A 14356-nucleotide genomic window follows, 5' to 3' on the forward strand; every position below is an offset into this window, starting at 1 on the left:
TTTTGAATGAGGCATATTGACATTGGGTAGATGGTGAGAGTATTTCGCAGGGCACATTTTCGTGCTTTTTTGGACCGCTCTTGGAATAGATTTAAAGTTTGGCCTTTATGTTCATTTGAGTGTCAAGTTACGGTTTCAGAGACCACATTGCCCTGTTGATGTGGTTCTCTGAGATCAAAGCTGTCACGGAAATGTGGGGTGATGGCATTTTTACCATAATCACGTTTCCAACCGGCTAGATCCTCTATTTGCTGTTTAAAGGTGATGGAGAGGCAGAAATTAGATTTCGTGATTTTCCATTACTTGCGGGAGGTAAGGAAGTGATTTCTAGACTATCTTTTAATTATCCCCTTATCAAGTATTCAGGAACTGTGAAAATATGATACTCGGCTACGCTGTTTTTAAAGAAAACTCTTCCGTCCTTCATTCAAGTTAACCAGATAAAAGAGATTCCTCTCTCCTTCCCGTCTTCGTTCTACCTTCGCCTCTCCCGGTGAAATAGATAATAATGTTGGTATTTGTTCAGCGCTTACTCTGTGCAGAGCACTGTTCTAAGCGCTGGGGTAGACACAGGGGAATCAGGTTGTCCCACGTGGGGCTCACAGTCTTCATCCCCATTTTACAGATGAGGGAACTGAGGCACAGAGAAGTGAAGTGACTTGCCCACAGTCACACAGATCTTCGTACTCTTACGTCTCCGAAACCTAGGATAGCCGAGAAGATGCCGCTATAATTTGTAGCCGCGTGTGGCTTGAAAAGGAATTAAAGGAATTAAATAAGAAAGTCGTAAGAGTTTAAACAAGTAACTGATTCAACAGTGTTTTCAACTCAAACCAAACTCGACGGGGGATTAGTTCACGATTTCAGTCAAATGGTAGAGTTGCTGCTCAGAATAATTCTGAAATGCTTTTATTTTTATTTTTTTTTCAATATGGCACTGTTCAGGAGAGTCAGATTTGCTGGAGAATAGGAGGGTTCTGGATTTAAAAAAAAATTTTAATGGTTAGTCATTCCATAGTGAAAAATAGTACTCTCTAACAACTGACATATTTTTAGCACACTCTGAAATACTTATTCCTTTCTCCGCCTAACGTGAGCGAACGTATTTATATGTATAAATACCCGATTATTTGGTTTCTTTGATAAGTAGTAATCCCTTATTTAAAAGAGCCGTAACCCTCTCTCTCTCTCTCCTTCAACATCCGCCAGAGCTGATCATTAGCACTGGATAATGCTGATTAACCTTTACTCTCCATACACGGGAAAACTTAATTCGTACCATTTTAGAGAAGCAGAGGCTCGCCGTCATCTCAAAATCATATCGGCGGCGTACTCTTCTCTTGTACAATTAGGAGAAAGCAGTGGATAAAGAGGGAGAGTCTTCGAGCAGGTTTGTAGAGTTGATTGGTGGAGAGAGGAAGGTGTCGGGGGAAGAGAACTTTTGACCCCGAGGCAAAGAAAGGTTTAAGGAAGAGGCGTGGGCCGTGGGGGAACGTTTAGAAATCAGTTACCTGTCGCCGTGACTAAAACTATCCTGTCCCAGATTGAGTATTTCAAAGTCGTTGGAAGCATCGTGGCTTAGTGGATAGAGCACGGGCCTGGGAATCAGAAGCTTAGGGGTTCTAATTCCGGCTCGGCCACGTGTCTGCTGTGTGACCTCGGGCAAGTCACTCAACTTCTCTGTGCCTCAGTTACCTCATCTGTTCAAATGGGGAAAAGACCGTGAGCCCCATGTGGCTGAACATCTTGCATCTACCCCAGGGCTTAGAACAGTGCTTGACGCATAGTAAATGCCTAACAAGTACCATAATAATAGCAATAATCGTTGTTATCATTAGTTCACCTCGTCGACAGACTTTCCCAACTAGAAAATATGTGGGCACGGTTTAAGGGAAAAGAGAAAAGCTTCAGGATTTCTAGATTTGAAAAGTGGAGCAGTAGAAGATGACTTAATGTTATGAGTATTCCATTTCTAGAATTTCTAAGAAGGAGTTGCTTCTCTACTGAGCGAGGCTTTTCTCTCGGCATGTATTTTTAATCTGATGCACGTTTTAGCGACTTTTAAATGTAAAAAATAATAAACCACTCTGCTGGAAGCTCGTTTTGTGCAAGTGCTGAATTAGCTCATTTATTTTTTTTTTCCCCAAAATACATTCATTCTGACACTCTAAATGGGTCTGGAAAATAAATATGCCTTTTGATGTGGATTTATATTTCTGAGAAATGAAGGTATGTGTGAGATGTAGGGAATCTGAAACATGCACTTCCCTAAGGCTGTGAGATTCATTCTATATGGTGAGATTCATTCTATGTGGTGAAACTGAATAATGAAAATAGTCGTGGTATTTAAGCGCTTACTGTGTGACAAGCACTGTATGAAGTGTTGGGGTGATACAAATTTAATCATGCATAATCTTAGTTGTACTTCCTCTACACAGATAAGAGCTCACTTGAAAGGATAGGTGTTACTTCATTCTACAGGCCACCTTGCATGAGTTTCTGGAAGTTGGTCAAGATACTCATGACCAATTTCCAGAAAAATCTTGCTCCAGATTGATGAGTTTTCCGCTAAGAATCCCCTTGCCATGACTGTTAGATTGGACTCTCCCAAGTGCTCAGTACAGCGCTCTGCACACGGTAAATGCTCAAAGAATACGATCGACTGATCCACAGAGTTTGTTCTTCAGAGGACAGCGTGGCATGGGTTTTATTCCCGGCTCTGCCCGTTTATCTGCTGCGTGACCTTGGGCAAGTCACTTCGTGTCTCTGGGTCTCAGTTATCTCATCTGTCAAATGGGGGTTGAGACTGTGAGCCAGGAACAGGGGCTGTGTCCACCTCGCTTTGCTTGTGTCCACCCCGGTGCTCAGTACAGTGCCTGGCACCTACTAAGCACTTAACAAATGCCATCATCAACATCTTGGTGCCAAACGAGAAACGTCACCCCCTCGCCGCCCCCTCCCCCCCAGATCCGAAGCTCGATCGTCACAGCTCCGCCGACAACTTGAATCCCCCTGGGAGGTGGATGGTTAGCCCGTATAGATTCCTGAGCAGAGGTATCGCTAGCTTTAGGCCGTTTACTTGCGAGGAAGCCCCTTAACCTGCGCGTTCTGTGGATTTGTGTGGATCTCAGAGTTCCGGTTGGAAGGCGGGATGCTAGCCGAGAGATGGTGACTGCAGCATCAGCAGTAGCTGCTGGTAAGAGGACTCCTAGGCCACCGTGGATTTGAGCCGCAGCTCAAATCTGGGCGGCCCAGGTGTATCAAAGGTCACGGCGCTAAGCCCTTAGCAGGGTGCTCAATGCTTAGTTCAGGGCTTTGCGCACAGTACGAGCTCAGTAAGGGCCGATCAGTCTGGGATGTTAAAGCACCTTTGACTAGGGACCTGTCTTTGTAGTAGTTAAAGACCAGCTGTTCTCTTTTTTCTCTTTAAATGTTATTTGCTAAGTGCTTACCGTAGGCCCAGGCACTATACTAAGCTCTGGGGTAGATGCAAGTGACTTGTCAAAGGTCACGCAGGAGACCGGTGGCAGAGCTGGGACTCGAACTTAGGTCTCCTGACAGCCGTGTGCTCTTTCCACCAGGCAACGCTACCTTTCGTGGATGTTGGCTATCGATTAATTTATCATTACCGTAAGGTTGTCACCTCCCATACTGTCTTCTCTAGGTTTTTTTAAATAGTGTTTGTTAAGCGCTTAATGTGTGCCAGAGTCTGGGCTAAGGGCTGGGGTAGATACAAGTTCATCAGGTTGGACACACTCCCTGCCCCGTAGGGGGCTCAAAGACCTAATCCCCATATTACAGATGAGGTAACTGAGGCACAGAGCACTGAAATGACTTGTCCAAGGTCACGCAGCAGCCAAGCGGCGGAGCCGGGATTGGGACGCGGTTCCTTCTGACTCCCAGGCCCATGTTCCATCCGCTAGGCCAGGCTGCTTCTCCCCAAGCTTTCCGAGCACCTAGCACAGTGCTCTGAGCATACTGGATAGGGATTGACTCTCTTTGTTGCTGAATTGTACTTCCCAATCGCTTAGTACGGTGCTCTGCACCCAGTAAGCGCTCAATAAATAGGATTGAATGAATGAATGAATACCGGGAGCTCAAGAAATACTGTTGATGAGGGCTTTTCTCATTATACATAATTTCTCTTGAGGCCTGGAGTTTGACCAGCTCCGTGACTATTCCTGTTCCACAGGAAAGCTCCTCGGCTTCGGTCCATAAGGAAACCGAGGTTTCAGTACCGGAGTGGATGGTTCTCCACAGACTTGCTTGTGAAATCTGCCTTGCCAATGGGCCTGCTGGAAATAGATCTTCCTCCCGGGAATGAATTTCTGTTAAAGTAATTCACAAAGCGATGCATCCTATTTTGAAGTTAGATGCCTCTTGCAGCTGCGACGAACGCTCAAGAAGTTTTCTGTCCAGTGCCCGTAGACTCGCCGACCCAGTGACCGGCTCTTCCAAAGCAGAAATGTCTCTCCTCCCCGCCAACCCTCCCTTTCTAGCTCCAACAGCTGCGTTGCCTTGGAGAAAGCAGATTATCGATGATCTCGGAATTGCTTTCATCGGCCGAGTCTCCGATCGTTTTAGGGTGGAACTAACTTTTGAATTGCTGGAGGACCTCTGAGCGGGGTTGTTGTGAAAATAGCCCGTTGTCACTAAAGTCCTGTCCCAATTGGACTCTGATGCCCTCACTGCTGTTGTCCTTGTGATCTGACGTTTATATATATATATATATATATATATACATCTTGCCTTGGTATCTTTCGAGTTATTTCAGATCACAATCCATAGGGCAGGTAGAATAGAGGACAATGAATCACTGCCATAATTCATTATACAAGGGCTCGTTGGCTTCAAAACTACTTTCAGAGAGCTAAGATTCTCCAGGAAAAGATCGTTCCACGTAACTTATCTGTCAATGGTTTCTTCCTTGTAATCTGTAAGGAACTGTCAAAATTTGTGGAGACGGCTTCCTCTTGCCGTGTGTGCGATCTGACCGACTTTATACGATGGATGGGAAGCTGGTGAATCTCACGGGCCCCAAATCGATTACCCCCACTGTCTCAGAAGGGAATACCTTCTCAATCTCTTGTTCTTTAGACTGTAGGCTTCTTTTGGGCAGGAATCACATCTACTGATTCTATTGCATTATTTCCAGAGTGCTCAATAATAGTAATAATAGCAGTAATAATTTTGGTACTTATTAAGTGCTTACTATGTGCCAAGCGGTGTTCAAAACACTGGGGTAGATACAAGTTAATCAAGTTGGACCCAGTCCCTGTCCCCCATGGGGCTCAAAGTCTTAATCCCCATTTTCCAGATGAGGTAACTGAGGGCCAGAGAAGTGAAGCGACTTGCCCAAGGTCACCCAGCAGCCAAGTGGAGGAGTGAGGATTAGAACCCAGGTCTGCTGACTCCCAAGCCCATGCTCTAGCCATAAAGACATGCTATGGTGATCTGCATGCAGTAAGTGCTCAATAAATACCATTAATTAACAGATCCTGAATTTTAATCAGCAAATGACTGGGAATCGAGAGACCCAGATTCTGTTGGAAGCAACTTGGTTTCCATTATTTTTACATGAAAACATTGGGGAATGTGAAACGTTGCAACTGAGTGTGAATCACTTTTAGGCATCAGTAATAATAATAATAATTATAATGATGGTATTTGTTAAGTGCTTACTATGTGCCCAGCATCGTTGTAAGTACTGGGGTAGATACAGGGTAATCGTGTTGTCCCACGTGGGGCTTATAGTCTTAATCTCCAATTTACAGATGGGGCAACTGAGGCACAGAAAAGTTAAGTGACTTGCCCGAAGTCACATTTATTGCTATTGTTCTTGTCTGTCCGTGTCCCCCGATTAGACTGTAAGCCCATCAAAAGGCAGGGACTGTCTCTATCTGTTACCGATTTGTACATTCCAAGCGCTTAGTATAGTGCTCTGCACATAGTAGGCGCTCAATAAATACTATTGAATGAATGAATGAATGGCGGAGCGGGGATTAGAACCCACAACCTCTGACTCCCAAGCCCGTGCTCTTTCCATTAAGCCACATTGCTGGGTAGATACAAGGTAATCAGGTTGGATACAGTCCCTGTCACCCATGGGACTCACAATCTTAATCCCCATTTTACAGATGAGGTAATAACTGAGACCCAAAGAAGGGAAGTGACGTACCCGAGGTCACACGGCAGAAAAGCGGTGGGGTCGGCATTAGAACCCAAGTCCTTCAGTCCCAAACCTGGACTCTATCCACCAGGCCGTGCTGCTTCTCAGTTATGCAACGAAAGATTGATCGCTGCAGCTCTGAATGGGAGAGGACTCTGCATCTCACTTTAGCACGATTATTTTGTACATACTGACGGATGCGTGGTCAATGCACGTCCTGCCTTTAAAGAATTATAGGGATAAACCAAAATTGAATTAAATTTTCAAATGACTTAAATCACCCAGTTGTACTTTCTCTATTTACCCGGGAAATCTTATTAATCCAGTATCTCTCCTGGCTGTGGCGGTTCAAGGATTTGCTGCTGTTCTTCAAAATCCTAGGGTCATCTGAAGGGTGCCGTAGCTTCCGACACCCATTTTAAAAATTGGGATCCAGCAGAATTGATTCCGTAACTATGTGATCAAGGTTGGTGTATGTCCTGTTTTCTGAGTCACGCAATTTAAGGATCAGTGATTGAGTATTTCAGCATCAAGTGGAAAGGGCTCATTCAATTTAAACAGTTCAAAAAAGTGCAGAATTGTGTATTGGTACTTGCGTAGAACAATGAAAATAATAGTCTAAAATCAGTAGTTTTGTTGGCCTGTATCATTTGGTGCTTAGAGCAAGAAAGCTGACAAAAGGTGAAAACCAATTAAAACGGAAAAAATTAGAGCCTCTTCCAGCCTCAATTGAAGGGGAATGGAAAACTCTTAAAGAATCCTGCATCCGAAGACTTTTTTCATGGTATTCAAGTGCTTACTATGTGCCAGGCACTGTGCTAAGTGCTGGGGTACAATACAAGGTAATCAGATTGGACAGAGTCCATGCGCCACATGCGGCTCTCAATCAAAATCCCCATTTTGCAGATGAGGTAATTGAGGGACAAAGAAGTGAAGTGACTTGACCAAGGCACACAGCAGACAAATCAGAAGTCCACTATTCTTTTTTTATTTAATGGTATTTGTTAAGCACCTACTATTTACCAGTCACTGTATGAAGGGCTGAGATAGGTAGATAGTCAGCTGTGTGACTTTGGGCAAGTCACTTAACTTCTCTGTGCCTCAGTTACCTCATCTGTAAAATGGGGATTAAGACTACGAGCCCCACGTGGGACAAGCTGATTCCCCTGTGACTACCCCAGCGCTTAGAACAGTGCTCGGCACATAGTAAGCGCTTAACAAATACCAACATTATTATTATTATTAAAAGGTTGTCGAGTTGTAGACAGTCCCTGTCCCTCGTGGGGCTCACGGTCTTAATCCCCATTTTACAGATGAGGGAACTGAGGTACAGAGATGTGAAGTGAATTGCCCAAGGGCACCTAACAGAATAGTGGCCGAGCCAGAATTAGAACCCAGGTCCCAGGCCCTTGCTCCATCCGCTAGGCCACCCTGCTTCTCTTTATGGCAAGAATCCGGGCCCAAGCCCATTTCAATTCCATAGTTGGTAGGTTTCCCCCATTCTAGTAATGAATACCTATGTGCCCTGAGCACTTAGGAACTCCACCCTTCCACCCAGCCCTTAAATCTATTTCTTGAAATCCAATCGCTCCCTCTATCTGCAATTGCAAAATCGTAAGCTCTTTAAGGGCAGAGATCATGTCTACTTATCTTTGGTGCTCTCGCAAGCGCTCAGTACAGGGTTTGGCCCAGTGTCAGTGCTCAAAAAGTACTACTGACTGATTAAAGGACGAGAGAATCAGACTTCCTTGAACTATCTACGAAGAACCCAACGTGTAAGGTCTGAACTAGCAAAGTCAAATGGAAATTGAGGTGGCTATTCAGGCGATTGACACTGAAACTTCGTCAAGTTCTTCCCCTCCCGCCATTTTCCATTCTGCTAGTTTGGGCTCGGTTGCGGTGAATGTGAATTTGCGATGGAGCAGCCCAAGTATTTATCAAACAGCCACTGGGTATCAAAGAGCTCGGGCAGTACGCAACAAAGAGGTCACGCGGCCCTGCCCGCAAAGAGCTTACGGTCTCATCGGGGGAGACGGACAGAAGCATTTCGAGCGATCAAAATAATTGAACGTACAGTTGGAGAGGCTGCGGATGGATATGAATAGCGTTCTGGCCCCTCAGCGAGGACGCCGACACGGGAGAAGCTTGTCTGGCTGTGTTCTCCGCCACAGATGAGACAACCCAATCTCCTTTCCTGGCACAGTTATGACCAGCGTTGGCTCCCTCCCAGTTCCCATTTGGGTTCCCGCTGGAGGCATCAGGTGGATAGCTAGAGGCTTGTTGTCCCCAGCCGGCAAGGGAGCTGTTGCGAGGGAACGGAGAAATTCCTGCGCCTCGTTTCGGGTTTTGAAAAATGACTAAGGATGCTCGCCAGAGTCTGAAAATGGCATCCGGGCATTCCCCGGATCCCATGCGGGGCGAGACTTTTGTCAGCGGGCGTTCTCAGACTAAGACTGCAGAGGAGATGGGAGATTTCTGGATCGCACTTCGTACCACGTGTCAACTCCGGCGGACTCTGTTCTCACCCTCCCCAGGGATGGGAGTCGTCTCTGCCACCCAGGGCTTCAGGCGGGAAGTGAGTTAAGACTGGCTACCCTCGTGTACTGCTCATGCAATGGTTCAGGGTAGTAAGGGGATACCTAAGTCCAATTCGTGTCTCTGAGTAGCAGCGTGGCCTAGTGGTTGGAGCTTAGGCCCGGCAATCAGAAGGTCATGGGTTCTCATCCCGACTCCGCCATTTGCCTGCTGCGTCGCCTTGGGCAAGCCGCTTCACTTCTCTGGGCCTCGGTTATCTCATCTGTAAAATGGGGATTAAGACTGTGAGCCCCATGCAGGACAGGGTCCGTGTCCAATCCGATTTGCTTGTATTCGCCCCAGCGCTTAGTACAGTGTCGGGCACGTAGTAAGGACTTAACAAGTACCACAGTTATTATTATTATTACCAAGGCCGGGGTGGGGAGGCTCCACGGGTCTCATCCCAGGCTCGGAAATAGGAACTGGGAATCAAGTACTTCCCTGAAACCAAGATGGCGTCCACCTCTTGGATTTATTTTCCCCGAGGCGGCCTAGGGGAAAGAGCCCCGGACCTGGGAATCGGAGGACCGGGGTTCTAATCCCTTCTTTGCCACTTGCCAGCTGTGTGACCTCGGGCAAGTCACTTCAGTTCTCTGTGCCACAGTTCCCTCATCGGCCAAATGAGGATTGAAAACTGTTCTTCCTCCTATTTAGACTGTGAACCCCACATGGGGCCTGATGATCTTGTATCTACCCCAGTGCTTAAGAAATACCACAATTATAAAGTCACTTATCATGAACTGGAGTGAGCGCTTAATGGTGGTGGGGATGAGATCGGCCGTTGTGGCCGGGAACGTGTCTGCCATCTCTGTTACACTGTACTCTCCCAAATGCTTAGTACAGTGCTCTGCACACAGTAAGCATTCGATAATTGCAATTGATTGATTGGTGTAAATAATGATTGGATGGGAGGCATCTCCTCCTCTAGACTGTAAACTCATTATGGGCGGGCAACATGTCTACCAGCTCTCTATTGCGCTCTCCCAAGTGTTTAGTAGTACAGTGCTCTGCACACAGTAAACACTCAGGTGCCACTGATATTTTGAAGAGGTCAGGGAGAGAAATAGAACAAGGAGACCTGAGAGGAGGAGCGATGGATCCTTAACGGGGCAATGAGTCGGTCTGAAATGAGGTGATTCGTGTGATGGGGAGAAGGCCGAGAGAGGGATAGAGAGAAGAATCCGAGAGTGAGGCGAGCTATGTAAGATCGTTAGAGAAGCAGCGTGGCTTAGTGGAAAGAGCCCGGGCTGGGGAGTCGGAGGACGTGGGTTCTAATCCCGCTCCGCCACTTGTCTGCTGAGTGACCTTGGGCAAGCCGTTTAACTTCTCTGTGCTTCAGTTACCTCATCTGTAAAATGGGGATTAAAACTGTGACCCCCCACATGGGACAACCCGATTACCTCGTATCTACCCGGGCGCTGAAAACAGTGCTTGGCATATAGTAAGCGCTTAACAAATACCGTAATTATTATCATCAAGGGAAGGAAAGGTAACTTCCTAACTGAGAAGGTGGGGAGATATTTTTCACCTTCAGTTTGGACACAGCAATTTTACTGGTTCAGAGTAGAAAATGTGTTTCCTGACCCTTATTATCTCGAAGAATCCAGGTTTTTATCTTCTTACCTAAGGAAAGTGATAAACTACCCTCTGAATCACTATCTCCTCAAACGTATTACGATGAAATCTTTAGCTGGTTTGCCTGCCTCTAATATAATAATGTACAGCCTTTTCCCTGTTCCTTATTCTACGCCGATACTTGCTTCTGCTCTATCGCGTCCAATCAGTAAACTGATTAAGGTGTAATTTTACTAGTTCACTGGTGAAACGACTGTGAGCCCTTCCTTTGAAGCGACATTGTTTGCTTTATGATATTCCATATGCGTTTACTCCGTGTCAAGCCCTGTTCTAAGATCAGGGGTGGATACAAGTTTACCAGTTTGGACACGGTCCCTGTCCCACATGGGGCTGACAGTCTGAGTAGGAGAGAATAGGATTTAATCCCCATTTAATCCCCAGCTTTTCAATCCTCATTTTGCAGATGAGGGAACTGAGACACAGAGGAAGTGAAGTGACTTGCCCAAGGTCACACGACAAGCAGTCGGCAGAAGCGGGATTAGAACTCGGGTCCTCTGACTCCCAGGCCTATGCTCTTTCCACTAGGCCACGCTGCTTCTCTGACGTATGACAAGTACCATTACAGAGCACGTACATATGAGCGACCTTGCCGAGATATTCTGTGGGTCTCTTCCAAGTGAATGCTAAATCCGAGAACTTGAAGAGATTTTTTTTTTTTAAGTGTTCTTCACGTTAACTCATGCCTCCATTTATCCTTGGGGGAGGGAAAATTATCAGGCTATTTCTCTTAGTTTTATTAGATATCCCCAAGAAAAAATGCGGAAACGGCCATTTTGCAGACAAAAATGATCAAGCCAGTCAGTTTCTCTTGTATCTGGTTCAATAATGTCAACGATTATCGCTTGTGAAGTTGCCTTTCTCGACGTCATTCTGAACGTTCACCCTGCAGCCTCTTCCCCTTCTCCCCACACTCATTTAGAGGTGGGAGTGAACGGGAGCGGAAAATGATCAGTTTGCTCGGTTTAATTTGGGTATTAATTCAGGTAAGTCAGATGTTGTTGTATTGTACTCTCCCAAGCTCTTGGTACAGTGTTCTGCACACAGTAAGCGCGCAATAAATAGGATTGAATGAAAGTGAATGAACCTGCTCGTTTAGATGCCAATTAGAACAGCTGTGGTTGAGGTGCCGACTGTTCTGTTGAACTCAGAGCCTCCGAGATGTGACCTAAAAACAGTGCTTTATGAAGATAATAATAATAATGTTGATATTTGTTAAGCGCTTACTATGTGCAGAGCACTGTTGTAAGCGCTGGGGTAGACACAGGGGAATCGGGTTGTCCCACGTGGGGCTCACAGTCTTAATCCCCATTTTCCAGATGAGGGAACTGAGGTCCAGAGAAGCTAAGTGACCTGCCCACCGTCACACAGCTGACAAGTGGCAGAGCTGGGATTCGAACTCATAACCCCCGACTCCAAAGCCCGTGCTCTTTCCACTGAGCCACGCCGCTTCTTTAAGATGAGTACAGGGCCGTGCATGGGAAGCAGCATGGCCTAGTGGAAAAAATACAGACCTGGCAGTCGGGGGACCCGAGTTCTAATTTCGGCTTAGCTGAGCGACCTTGGGCAAGTCACTTTACTTCTCCGTTAATCATACTTTGAAGGTGGAGTGAGTAGTGGTCTGGTGGAAGGGGAGGAAGTTCCAGGCTAGGGGGAGGACGTGGGAAAGGGCTCGGCGGAGAGTTTGACGAGATCGGGGCCCGGTGAATAAGCTGACGCCAGAGGAGCGGAGCGTGCGGGCTGTGCTGGAGTTGGACAGCGGCGAGGTGAGGTCGGGTGGGGAGAGCTCATCGAGGGCTTCAAAGCCGATGGTCAGGAGTTTCCGTTGGATGCGGCGGTGGATGGTCGGCCACTGGAGGTTCTCGAGGAGAGGGGAGACGTGGACTGAACGCGTTGATCGAAAGATGATTCCTGCGGCAGAAGTGCGGTGGGGCTGAGGGAGGGGTGAGGGAGCAAATCCAAGGGCAAAAGCAAAGCAAAAGAGAGAGGGAGAAGAGGAATTGAGGGTTCAAGGAAGGCCCCTTGGAAGAAATACGCCGCAGGAAGGCTTTGAAGGTGGGGAGGGTAATCGTCAGATATGAAGACGGAGGGCATTCCAGGACAGAGGCGAGAAGTGGGCGAGGCGGTGGCGAGATAGACAAGATTAAGGTACAGTGTGACTAGGTTGGCGTTAGAGGAGTGAAGTGTGCGGACTGGTATTATGGTATTAAGGACTTCCCGTGCTTGAAAATGTGGTGCTTTCAAAGCTCTGGGGTAAACAAAATAAAATCCTTTAGGACACAGTCCGTGTCCCGTAGGGAGAGGGAAAGGAATGGAGGAGCTGAAAAATGAAATGACTTGCTCAAGGTAATACGGAGATCCGAGCTGAGCCAAGAATTCAATCGAGGTCCCCGTCCTTCCAGCTCCATGCTCTTTCCATTGGACCGCACTGCCTTATCCTGAAAGGAATGCTATTTCCGGAAGCACGTAACTTACAGACTTGGCTATCCCAAAACCCAATCCAACAAATTTATCCAAAAATATATTTTAGGACAAGTAATCTACTCTTAATTAGGTGTTGTACATTGAAGGACATTTTTTTTTCCAGTGCGTTCCAAACCCCTTTTCTATTTAAATTATAAACCCTCTGGCAAGAGGGTATAATGACAAGTTTTATACAGTCTGTAGCTCAGATTCTCTCTCCCCACCCCAACCCCTTGATCTGCATCCTCCTCCTTCAGGCTTCAAAGATCACAGCTCTAGTTTAGACCTTCCAGATAATTAAAGCAGAAAGCAGAAGTTCAATCCAGAATTAAACCAATGTTAATAATAATGACACTAATTAACAGTCAGAGAAACTTTTCTCCGAGTTGTTTAATTATAGGTACATTATCGTAATCTCTGGATAGAGGAGGCAGATCCGCAACACGTTAATCAAATTAGGATGGTAATTTTTCACCATTCAGCTTTTTGAGATTGAAATCTTTTGGTGAAATTACATTGAAAGTTGTCCGATTCATAAAAAGATGCTTTTTTAATGGTATTTGTTCGGCACTTACTATGTGTCAAGCACTGTTCTTATCACTGGATATAGATACAGGTTAATCAGGCTGGATATAGTCCCTGTCCCATATGGGGCTCACAGCCCATATGGGAGGGAGAACAAGTATTGCATCCCCATTTTGCTGTTGAGGAAACTGAGGCCCAGAGAAGTGAATCGACTTGCCCGAGGTCACACAGCGGGCTGGTGGTGGAGCAGGGATCAGAACCCAGGTCGTCTGGCTCCCAGGCCTGTGCTTTAAGAAGAGAAGCATGGCTTAGTGGCAAGAGCACAGGCTTGGGAGTCAGAGGTTGTGGGTTCTAATCTGGCTCTCCCACTTGTCTGCTGTGTGACCTTGGGCAAATCACTTAACTTCTCTATGCCTCAGTTACCCCATCTGTAAAATGGGGATTGAGACTGTGAGCCTAATGTGGGACAATCTGATTACCTTTTATCTACCCAGTGCTTAGAATAGTTCTTGGCACATAGTAAGCACTTAACAAATACTATAATTATCATTATTATTATTACACACTAGGCCAGAAGTAGTGTGGCCTAGCGAAAAGAGCCTGGGCCTGGGAATCCGAAGACTTGCTCTGTAAAATGGGAATTAAGCACCTGGTCCCCGCCACTCCCGGATTGAACTCTGGGGAGGACAGGGATTATCCAAGCTGACAACCGTGTCCCAGCCTCAGCATTTAGCCCTCAGAAAGTGCATTATAAAATCATAAACAATGGGGCCCGGTTAGAACCCTTCAATAAAATGGAGGGGCTGGTAGATGCTAATGGGATTCTACATTAGGAAGAATATTGTTTGATTCAAAGTTCCTGGAAACCGTAAACTAAAAACTCTACCTGGAAGGTCTTACCGCTGCAAAATTAATGGGAAACCATTAATCAGTTGGACGTCCAGAGCCTTGGTATTTATTTTGGAAAATGAATATTCACAATCTGACTTGTTT

The sequence above is a fragment of the Ornithorhynchus anatinus genome, chromosome 12, assembly GCF_004115215.2.
Source record: "Ornithorhynchus anatinus isolate Pmale09 chromosome 12, mOrnAna1.pri.v4, whole genome shotgun sequence".
NCBI lineage: Eukaryota > Metazoa > Chordata > Mammalia > Monotremata > Ornithorhynchidae > Ornithorhynchus > Ornithorhynchus anatinus.